The sequence below is a fragment of the Chiloscyllium punctatum genome, chromosome 9 (genome assembly GCF_047496795.1).
Source record: "Chiloscyllium punctatum isolate Juve2018m chromosome 9, sChiPun1.3, whole genome shotgun sequence".
Taxonomy (NCBI): domain Eukaryota; kingdom Metazoa; phylum Chordata; class Chondrichthyes; order Orectolobiformes; family Hemiscylliidae; genus Chiloscyllium; species Chiloscyllium punctatum.
This window is the reverse complement of record NC_092747.1, coordinates 39,129,768-39,142,108: the sequence shown is the minus strand read 5'-3', so window position 1 is coordinate 39,142,108 and position 12,341 is coordinate 39,129,768. Positions and strand designations below refer to the sequence as shown.

General features: G+C 40.0%; 1 protein-coding gene and 1 long non-coding RNA gene across 7 annotated transcripts in view; one reads left to right on the top strand and one right to left on the bottom strand.

Moving 5' to 3' along the window:
- LOC140480999 (uncharacterized) overlaps nt 1-6,846 on the bottom strand; it is a 30,463-nt gene extending 23,617 nt beyond the window's left edge. Inside the window, exon 1 of the long non-coding RNA XR_011961447.1 lies at nt 6,716-6,846. This is a non-coding gene — a long non-coding RNA (uncharacterized lncRNA). The remainder of the gene's footprint in view (nt 1-6,715) is intronic.
- The window catches only part of LOC140481308 (microtubule-associated tumor suppressor candidate 2-like), a 452,512-nt gene that overhangs the window by 126,093 nt on the left and 314,078 nt on the right, over nt 1-12,341 (top strand). The window lies entirely within an intron of this gene.

Below are 12,341 nucleotides of genomic sequence, written 5' to 3'. Positions count from 1 at the left end.
CTGCTAATGAACGATAATACTCCATAGGCCTTCTTACAAACTCTATCCACCTGAGTGGCAACCTTCAAAGATCTATGTACATAGACCCCAAGATCCCTCTGTTCCTCCACCTGACCAAGAACCCTACCATTAACCCTGTATTCCGCATTCTTATTTGTTCTTCCAAAATGGACAACTTCACACTTGGCAGGGTTGAACTCCATCTGCCACTCCTCAGCCCAGCTCTGCATCATATCTAAGTCCCTCTGCAGCCGACAACAGCCCTCCTCACTGTCCACAACTCCACCTATCTTTGTATCATCTGCAAATTTACTGACCCACCCTTCGACTCCCTCATCTAAGTCATTAATAAAAATTACAAACAGCAGAGGACCCAGAACTGATCCCTGCGGAACTCCACTTGTAACTGGACTCCATGCTGAATATTTACCATCTACTACCACTCTCTGACTTCGACCGGTTAGCCAGTTTTCTATCCAATTGGCCAAATTTCCCTCTATCCCATGCCTCCTGACTTTCCGCATAAGCCTACCATGGGGAACCTTATCAAATGCCTTACTAAAATCCATGTACACTACATCCACTGCTCTACCCTCATCCACATGCTTGGTCACCTCCTCGAAGAATTCAATAAGACTTGTAAGGCAAGACCTACCCTTCACAAATCCGTGCTGGCTGTCCCTAATCAAGCAGTGCCGTTCCAGATACTCGTAAATCCTATCCCTCAGTACCCTTTCCATTACTTTGCCTACCACAGAAGAAAGACTAACTGGCCTGTAATTCCCGGGGTTATCCCTATTCCCTTTTTTGAACAGGGGCACAACATTCGCTACTCTCCAGTCCCCTGGTACCACCCCCGTTGCCAGTGAAGACGAGAAGATCATTGCCAACGGTACTGCAATTTCCTCTCTTGCTTCCCACATAATCCTAGGATATATCCCGTCAGGCCCGGGGGACTTGTCTATCCTCAAGTTGTTCAAAATGTCCAACACATCTTCCTTCCTAACAGATATCTCTTCTAGCTTATCAGTCCGTTTCACACTCTCCTCTTCAACAATACAGTCCCTCTCGTTCGTAAATACTGAAGAGAAGTACTTGTTCAAGACCTCTCCTATCTCTTCCGACTCAATACACAGTCTCCCACCACTGTCCTTGATCGGACCTACCCTCGTTCTCGTCATTCTCAGGTTTCTCACATACGCATAGAATGCCTTGGGGTTATCCTTGATCCTATCCGCCAGGGATTTTTCATGCCCTCTCTTAGCTCTCCTAATCCCTTTCTTCAGGTCCCTTCTGGCTATCCTGTATCCCTCCACTGCTCTGTCTGAACCTTGTTTCCTCAACCTTATGTAAGCCTCCTTCTTCCTCTTTACTAGACATTCAACCTCCCTCGTCAACCAAGGCTCCCTCACACGACCATTTCTTTCCTGCCTGATCGGTACATACATATCAAGGACACGTCGTATCTGCTCCTTGAAAAAGTCCCACATTTCCACCACATCCTTCCCTGACAGCCTATGCTCCCAACGTATGCTCCTCAAATCCTGTCTTACAGCATCGTAATTTCCCTTCCCCCAATTGTAAAAACTTCCTTGTTGTGTGCACCTATCCCTCTCCATAACCAAGGTGAAAGTGACAGAATTGTGGTCGCCATCACCAAAATGTTCACCCACTAACAAGCCCACCACTTGTCCCGGTTCGTTACTGAGTACCAAATCCAATATGGCCTCCCCTCTGGTTGGACAATCTACATACTGCGTTAGAAAAGCTTCCTGGACACACTGCACAAACACCGCCCCATCCAATCTACTTGATCTAAAGAGCTTCCAATCAATATTTGGGAAGTTGAAGTCGCCCATGACTACGACCCTGTGGCTTCTGCACCTTTCCAAAATCTGTTTCCCAATCTGTTTCTCCACATCTCTGCTGCTATTGGGGGGCCTATAATAAACACCCAACAAGGTGACTGCACCTTTCCTATTTCTGACTTCAGCCCATACTACCTCCAGAGGCAGATCTCCCTCAAACTTCCTTTCTGCAGCCGTTATACCATTTCTAATTAGCAGTTTCTTTACAGAATCACTGTTGCAGATTGTTGACTTTGATTCTTTAAATTTCGGAGATGCCGGTGTTGGACTGGGATGTACAAAGTTAAAAATCACACAACACCAGGTTATAGTCCAACAGGTTTAATTGGAAGCAAAGCTAATGTGCTTCCAATTAAACCTGTTGGACTATAACCTGGTATTGTGATTTTTAAAATTCTTAAATTTGCTCACTTGTGGTGAATGAATGAGAAAATTTGTAATAATGAAATAGAAAAGAGGGTAACATCTTTATTAATTTACTGGACATCTACATAGCTGTTTGGTAAGATTTATGCCATTCTCTGTTTATTGTTAGTTAATATTGCCCAGTATATGTTTCATTGAGACTGGATGGAATATGTGCTAAATTGAAAATGTTGAGACAAATACAATGATTTAAAATGATATTGTTATAAAGGCTAGAAATTGGTACCTCAGATATTTTTGTTAAAATTGATGAACTAAGAAGAATGACCAAAGTTCATAGTGTAGAACAGTACCGGTGCTAAACAGATTAATGATTAAATTACACTGGACTTTAAATTCACAAAGACTATTAAAGTTATGAACAACTGACAAAATTCAATGCATGCTACAGTTTTAGGAACATTAGAACATAAAGTTTGCTATCAAATTTGCTGCTCCAAGATTTATTTAGATCATGATCGATCTATATCTCTATATACAGCTTTTGGTCTGCTTCTCTTAGTATCCTGATCTGACAAAAATTCAATCGTTAGTCCTGGAAGCTCCAATTATTCCAGCATTTCCACATGAGGGATGAGTTCTGCTGCTGTCTAAGTGAAAGAATGCTATTTGGGTTTAATTCTAAATGACCTCACTCCATTTCATTTCTTCGTCCTTGTTCTGGATCGCCCCAGTAAAAGTAGTACCTTCTCTTTAACTACATATCTAACAGCTCAATTAGATCAACCCTCAATCTTCTATACTTCAACAAATAGAAACAATGTTCTTGTAGCCTGTATAGTATGCTGTCCCCTGCCCAAAGCTAATATTTACTGCTTGAGCTGAAGTACCCAAAACTAAATATCCGCTGATGGGGTCTGACCAAGGTTCCATACAAGGTTTTATCTTGCTCTCTCTTTTGTATTCCAGTGCCCTTGAGCTAAAGGTATCTCCAGTGGGAGACAGTGGCATAACAATGATATCATTGAACTGGTAATGATCCCAGTTATGGGACATGGGTTTGAATCCCACCAGAGCAGATGGTAAAATGTGAATAAAATCAAACAATCTGGAATTAAGAACTAGCTTAATGGCTGTGTAATTAGTTATTGCAAAGATCCACTAATGTCCTTTCACAGAGAAAATCTGCCATCCTTACCTGATCTGGTCTACATGTGACTCTGAACTGGCCAAACAAGCTGCTCAGTTCAATGGAATAGGCAGTGAATGCTGACCTAGCCAGTGACACCCACATCCATAAATGAATCCAAAGCAACAATTTTTAACTGCTTATTATAACTTGTAGATGTACCTAGACTTCAATAATATATGATGTAAAATTCAATATAATATTCAATTTTCATTTGTTCTTAAACTGCTGTATAGAAGCATACAATTACTTCCATTTAGAATAATCAGAATATATTGCTATGAACATAATACACTGTGCAGGGGAGTTAAATTGTTTGGATGCTGGCCGGATGGTCTGCAGTGTTTTTTTGTGTGGTACATTCTTATCTTTAACAAAAAGGAAGAGTGCATTCAGCCCCATCACAATTTTCAATGATTAAATCTTTTATTTATTTACATTTTAGACTAATCATTTCTGACGTTCCATATTATTTTATGGTGGTACTGATTCCATCTTGCCCTGTATTTATAAGTGTTGCTTCTCAGTCAGTGGGCCCAAGTGCTCTCCCTGTATTAAACACTTAAGCATATTTAATCAATTGCCTCTTTGTTGCTAACCTATTTTTCAGACACAAAGTAGTACTGAAATTACTCAGCTAATTCAGCAGACGTCTGCTTTAACTATGATGGAAATAAGGGGGACTATGCTGAGATCCAGGTTTACTAAGTTGTGAAATTACATGGACGTTTCTGGTTAGAAGGGAACTTGCAGAGATAGGGCTCAGGGCATGGACTCTTCCACCAACTTGCAGGTTAAAAGTTCTCACTCTTTTAGGAACCTGGCAAAATTTTGCCAAATGAGAGAAAGTATATTAGCCTCCTAAAGACTACACATGGCTGACATATGAAGGATCCAGATATGGAATTTGGCTTGCTTCTCTGGAGAATCTTGAGGACTTCTGTGTTAGAAGGGGCTTTCTGAAGGTAGGTGGGTGGGTTGCCTGCAGGTAGTTCTTAGATCTGTCTATTCTTAGAACTGCCTGTTCTTAGATCCCTGCATTTCTGACAGAGTCACCATTCTAGCTTTCAGCAGGTACAATTCTGTCATAACTGCCTGGAGCATGGCCCATGAAAATATTGGGACCAACCTCTCTGCTAATGTGTGCTGCTTTATTTTTGATATTGTAAGGCAGAATCAGTTGAATGACATTTATTTGCAAGGAATTCATTATCATAGTGATTTGAAGTTTTCTTGACTCCTAATTAGCCAAGTATTCATTTGTTGACCGGTTTCAAATTTTCCTGTCTCCTTTATAACCTCCCCTTTCCCTGAAACAAGCAACTTCCCTGCCAACCTTGCAACCTTTTGCAGCTTCCTCCTACCTCCTTACACATCTATCAATGCCCTTCTCCCCATACTCCTCTGTTATAGGCCAGACATCAGATATTAGATATCCTTTTCAATACTCCAAGCAAAAAAACCTCTCAGATGTGAACAGTGCCCAGTTATTAAAACTGCTTTGTTGTAAAACAATAAGCCATTTTCAGAAAATGTGTAGAAGCAGCACACAACTACAGAGGAGTAAAGTACCCACATAAAGAGGTAAATGAGATAAAATAGTAGAAGCCAAACTCAAAGATTTCCAGTGGAAGTTATTGACCTAGACCAAATACTTTGGCAAGTGAGTCTTGGTTGACAAAACACTGCTCACAGCTGACAGGAATTCAACTACAAAATCCAGGGGCATTGCACATTATGTTAAAAATATGCTGCAGGCAGCCTCCCATCATAGGAGACATTAAAGGTATTAGGGAATCTATATTTTCTTCACAACCAGAAATTCTAACTCCTAAGTAGAAAGGCATGCAATGATCTCAATCTTTTTCAATAGCTGACAGTGGTTAAATAACAAAAGGTCAACATGCAACCAGTCAAGGAATAGTTAGTTGAAACATAGCTGATTGAGAAATAGCTGCTTCTAGAAGATTTTACAGGGTTCCATAATCTCATGGCAGAACGTCAACAAAAATGTAGAATCTCTTGAGGTTAATTACATTGGAGTAAGAAATTTGTTGCAGACCCTCAAAGAGATTGAAAACTGTGACTCCACTGGTTTGATGGAAATATTTTCCATGGCTATTAACACTTAGTAGATTTCCCATTCCAAGTGCAGGAAACTTTGGGAAGAAAGGCAAACAAAGAGGCAAGAACTGAACACTACTACCTAAGACACTTGAAACATCGGCAGCTGAATTGAGTCAAATTGCAGGATAGCACAATGAGCAAGTGGTTAGGACAAATTCAAATCACACTTTAGTTGCTGAGATAACTAGAAGGACAAGTTCAAGGAGAATATTCAAGCTCCGTCCCTTCTGAAGAAGAAGACTAAGTCCTCTTGACTGTCTTTCTCGTAATGTAGAGTTAATTCTTACAATCCAACTTGACAAGATTCTTCTCTTTATTCTTGCACACTCTGGACCATATAATACTCTAAGCAATCCACACACTTAGAAGTTATGGACAACAACACTCAACTTTCATGTAGTTACTAGTCCTATCATTAGTTTGTTGGAGAAAAGGTCACATGCTTTCCGCTACATCCTGTTATTTCAATAATATCCATCTCTCTAACACAGAAAATGATTCGGAGTGAAATATAAATCACACCTTGGTGTGAATGCAGAACTCTGAGAAACTGTGGAATATCTTCCAACTTGTACTGAATTTACATGAAAATTTGATAGTGTTGTAAACAATTTTATAGTATCAGATTCCAAATCAATCCATTTTGTATTTTATGGTGGTAAGCACATGCTTATGACTTGGAAGGAAAGCAAATATTGATCTGTCATACTGCACTACATGTTGATTCTTACAAGTGAGGTAATCACATTGATGGGTTATGGAATGAGCCAAAAGGTCAATATTAAATTTAAAGAGTCAATATTAATCTTAAAGGATTGCTATTCAACAAGTTGCATTTTAATGCTGTAAAGACTTACGCAGATTTCCAATGTCTAAACATAACTTTGATTTTGAGTTGATTTTGGTCACTGTGAGAGTTAGGATGCCATCTTTACAAATGTGTTTTATATTTTTCTATAAAATTAAACAACTAGATGGGACTTTGCGTTACAATTTACTCACCACCTTTGCCAAGAGAAAACCAAAAGATGTCTGAATGATTTTAAGGGGTGCAATGATACATGTGCACCAGAACAAAACAAAACAGAAAAACACTGATGGTTCCGGTTATTAGACAAGGATCCCATAAAGGTGGATTTTGTGGCATGTAACTGCTCCAACTTACTTTGGTTCAAAATTGTCACTCATTTGCCATTTCCCCACATGTTGCTGATGAAAAATGATGAGCACATGATTAGCATTGCACATTGGGAAGAGACAAGTTCTTGAGGTGGAGTGATCCTGAGACGTCCTCATGCACCCCTGAAAAGACATCATAAATGGGTTAACAGAAAATGTGAAGACACCTCCTGTTGACTTGCTTAAAGAATAGAATAAGAAAGAGGAGGCAAGACAGCAAAGTGTACGCTAAGAGAGAAGTTCATTTCTAATGATTAATGATGTAAAAAGCTTATTTATTTTAGTTTGTAAATTCAAGCTTGGCCCCCCCACAATGCTTCACTCCTCTGCAATGGAAACTCCCACAATGCAATCCCCTCCTTCCTTTTGATGGGACTAATTCAGGTTCCAATGTTAGGCCTTTGCTCCACTCCTCAGCTGCCTTCCCACTGTGAAAGTTGTAACTGAGATAAATGTTAAGGAATTTTTAAAAGATCTTGATTTTAAATTTGGCAGGCAATCATCTGTTCAAGGTTAATGGACCACAAATCCTTTCCTTGCATTCCCTTCCAAACTTGCAGTTAAAAGCAGTGTAAATTTTATGTTTGGAATGCTTGTTTTTTAATGCTGCAGGTAGCCAACTCTTGTGACTTTGAGATACTGCAAAAAAAAGTGTTGAATTTTGTTTTGCAAACCGCAATATGCATTCAAAGTACTCTCTGGATAAAATAAGTAATTATTCAGAACTCAGCAGTTCTCAATATAGGATGCCGATCACAAGCTTATGAATGGCATTCCAGCAAAAGATTCAGAGAACACGTAAAATGGAAGGAATGCTGTCCATGTTCTATGTGTTAGTAGGAATAATTCTATATGGTTCAAACAGAAATTATTTTTATGTTAGATTTTTATGCCTTTCCCTGTGGAGGGTTTGCTGATGGAAACATTTAATCAGTTGGGCCATTCTGTCTTTCTGTCAAGACTAGAGTGGTGCTGGAAAAGCACAGCAGGTCAGGCAGCATCCAAGGAGCAGGAAAATTGATGTTTCGGGCAAAAGCCCTTCATCAGGAAAGCCCTTCATTCTGTCTTTCTGCCCTGTCCCTGATTATGTGTGGACCACAATTGTTCACAGATGGTCATCATGTCACACTGAAAATTGTGTATACGGTGGGCAGCACGGTGGCACAATGGTTAGCACTGCTGCCTCACAGTGCCAGAGACCTGGGTTCAATTCCCACCTCGGGCGATTCTCTATGTGGAATTCACATTCTCCCCATGTCTGTGTGGGTTTCCTCCAGGTGATCCAGTTTCCTCCCACAGTACAAAAATGTGCAGGTTAGGTGAATTGGCCATGCTAAATTGCACATAGTGTTAGGTGAAGGGGTAAAAGTAGGGGAATGGGTCTGGGTGGGTTGCACTTCGGGGGGTCGGTGTGGACTTGTTGGGCCGAAGGGCCTGTTTCCACACTGTAAGTAATCTAATCTAATCTAACTCCAACAACACAAGAAGCTTGATGCAATCCTGGAGAAAGCAGCCTGCTGGATTGGCATAACTTCCACTACCTTCAACATTCACTCCCTTCACCACAGTGGCAACAGTGTGTACTACCTACAAAATACACAGAAATAACTCCCAACACTCCCATGACAGTACCTTTCAAACCCGTGACTACTCCCATCTTGAAGTACAAGGGTAGCAGATATGTGGGAATGCAACCTATCTGCACGTTTTCTTCCAAGTCAAACACCATCCTGACTTACAATTATATCCTTGTTTCTTCATTCTCACTGAATCATAATTCTGGAACACGCTTCCAAACTCCACTGTACTCCAACAGTTGCAGCAGTTCAAGAAAGCAGCTTACCACCACCTTCTCCAGAACAATTAAGAATGGGCAATAAATGCTGCATAACAAGCGATGTCCAAATCCCATGAGCTAATAAAAAAGTATCTGTGACCCATTTCAATGAGTTAAAAGTAAACTCGCCCTTATTCTTGGCATGATTGCATCTTAGACATGTCCAAATGTGTCACCACGTGTCGCTCCCAACTCTATGCTAGCCTCTCACTGCCCTGATGTTCATTTGGCAATAATTTCTGTAGTGCAGTAACATTTTTGTGTCACTGTTTCACAGGGCCTGCAGACAATATTTCTGGCACTCCTGCTGAGCACAGGAGCTTTAAGCAGATTGAAACTACAGACAGCAACAAAGGATTGCTCACTTGACCCTATCAGATTTGCATCCTTCCTACCTCTATCTGCATAAAACATGCCAGCTTTCTCACTTCTACCCCAAGGAGATTCACTGATAAGTTTTACCCTTTGGGAGTACTTACAAATTGGACCAAGAAGACCGAGCTCCCCATGGGTTTCTCTCTCTTCTCGTGTTTTGAAAAGATAATGAAGACATCAAAGAGCCATATTGGAGCAGCTTAAAGTGAATTCTCACTGAAAATATTTCCAACACGTTGATACCCACTCCACAGGATTTTCAGACCACTGAGGTCTTGTATAGATTTCTCAGTCTGTCAATTATGCAGAGGTTTGCTCTTTTCTCTGTAGATTTATAGGGAGGTGCACCATCTGTTCACTGATGACCCAGAGCCCACTCCCAGCATAATGTGCAGCAGTCAAAATGCCTTGAATTATTTCGACACTGGATTGTTCCTGCTAACTGCAGATGATTGTTGTGACAATAGTCAGGCTGCAGCATGGTGTTGTGAGAAAAAGTCATTTATGCTGCGTTTGTGCAGGGCTCTTGATTCATTTGTTTCTACGAGAAACAAAGAACAAGTAACGCAATGTTATAGTTCAGCAAGGACCCCAGCTCCAAGGACCAACTAATAGCACACATGTGGCTCCAACAGTGACCTCCTCTCCCCCACTCTGCTCAATTATATTAAGAGGAAAGGATTTATTTTTATTGGTGCATGGCTAGTGTGTGATACTAATACATTATCCAGTACCTTAATGTGCACTGCTAGGAAGGCTCTTATGTGCCAATCCGTAATACCATCAGGAATCCTAGATTACATATCAGAAAGATTTCTCTGAAATAATCGATGTCCCCTAGTACTATTGACTGAGTTGCTCCGAAAGACTGGAAAGATTTCAAATATACAGAAGTAATCTGAAGTGATCTTAAAAATCATTTAAAATATTAATTGGTGTAGAAAGGATTAATCCAGTATATTACTTTTAAACAAATGGTAGGAATTGGACATCAGAACAAAGGTTCAAACCAGTAAACTTTGCCTGTGGGACTGATGTCTCTAAACGGTGAGTTGCCAACACTACAAATTGCTGTCTGGGCACAGAACAATTGACAAAAATCTTGGAATCATTGAAGAAATAGTTAGATGCTGCAACAGGTCAAATGTAAAGTCACCATAGCCCTGGCAGACTGTAGGGCTGTTTCATCATTAAGGAGAGGGAACTGGTGATGATTTAACCTGATGTTCACACACTTCAGGCAAGGGGAGAAGTTGAGGAGAGCCCTTCACAGTAACTTCAGCCAGTGCAGGGATTAAACCGGCATAGTTGACATTTATTCTGCACTACAAACTGGCCATCTCGCCAACTGAGCTGTATCACGACCAACATACATTGTTCCTGCTTTTTGAAACAACCTGATCAACCTGATGATTGAGGACAGTGCTTCTTATGGCAGTTAACTTGTTTGGAAAGTGACTTACTTGCTCAAATAAAAACTGAAGGGAATACTGACTTGGAGCCAAATCAGCATGGGAAAACAAACTCAGATATACTCCTGGACATGTTGCTTTCAGTAACACGCGTGTTGGAACAAAAGCAGAAATTGCTGGAGAAATGCTGCAGATCTGGCAGTGAAAGCAAAGCTAATGTTTTGAGTCTGGTCACTCATCATCAGAAGAAGAGTATGCTGATATACCTCAATCCAGTTAAACAGAAACAATAAGAAGCCAACTGCAAGATGTTCTTGATTGAAAGGGAAAGCAATATTATTATTTGCTAGCCCTGAAAAAAACAATAATGATGTAACATCAAATACATACATACATATGCAAGTAAAAGTTAAAAAGGGGAGAAAGTTCATTACAAAGAGGAAGACAAAAGAATATGCAGCATAATTTATTGTGTTCTTGAAGTATTAGGTTTGAACCTGAGAATATGGTCAGTTCGGGACATTTTGGATCAATGGTTGCAGTGAATATTCTAGATCTCCTAGAATTCTTTTGTGTTCAGATGTTTCTCCAATTTGTTTTGTAATTGGTTGCTTTATCCTTCTTGATAGAGAAGAGAGAGAAAGCTTTCTCTACTTCCTGTCATCGATCTATTTCCTTAGCTCTCTAAAGCAGTTGTTCGAAATAGTTTCATGCATGTATGCCTGTGACTAGATTTATTGTCCCAAGGCTGGATAATTGTTGTTGACTTGTTTTAAAACAGATGTACCTCCCCTGAAGGTGTAAATCAGACATGAACTACAGGTTTCCTTATGCCCAAATGCTTTCCATCTATTATGAAAAAAATATTAATTTCAGTACAGACTGGTTTCCATTTTGTTTTGATGAATAATGTTATAGGTCATAATATAAAAGAGGCAGTAGCAACATTGGTATAAAATTGACTGAGAAAATAGAGAGCAATGGACAATGAATATTTTTCATAGTATAGTGGAGTTCCATAGGGGGTGGTATTGGGACCCTTACTTTTCCTGATAGATCTGGATCTTAATGTGTAAGAGACATTTTAAAAGTTCGAAGTTGATATGAAACTTGGAAGAATTGTAAACTGTGAGGACAATAGTATGGCACTCCAAAAGGACATAGACAAGTTTATGTAGTGGTAGCAGATAAGGTCCAAGGCAGAGAAGTGTGAGGTGGTGTACTTTAGTAGGAAGAAGATCAAAAGATAGTATGAAATAGGGAGTACAATTCTAAAGGGTACAGGAGCAGAGGTACCTGGGTGTATATGCTCACAGATCATTGAAGGTGACATGACAGTTGAGCAGAGCAATTAATAAACCATACAATGTGCTTGACTATTAATAGGGGCACAGAATACAAGAGCAAGAATGTGATGCTGAACATGTACAGATACAAGAAATGTTAGATCATGGTTGAAGTAATGTATACAGTCATAAGTGCCACATTATAGGAAAGTTGGGAATACATTGGAGAAAGGGCAGAAGTGATCTACAACAATGATTCAAGGGCTGAGAAACTTCAGTTATGAGAATAGATTAAATAAGTTGGTGTTCTTAGATAGAATTAGGCTGAGCCAAGAGTGGATAAATGTTTTCTAAATTATGAATGGGCTGGGTAGAGTAGATAGGGAGAAGCTGTTCCCACTCATTTAAAAAAAACAAGAATGAGACAGCATAGATTTATAGTGATGTGCAAAAGGAGCAAAGCTTTTTCACACAGCGAGTAGTTAGGGTATGGAATGCAAAACCTGTAAGTGTGGTGGAGGTCGGTTCAATTGAGACATTGAAGAGGGCGTTGGATGATTATTTAGATAGAAATGGTTTGCAAGGTATGATGACAAAGCAGGGGATTGGTGCTAAATAATGATTCCTCTTTGAAGAGCAGGCACGATGGGCTGGGTGGTCTGTTTCTACACCAGAACGATTCTGTGATTATGAATTCATGGT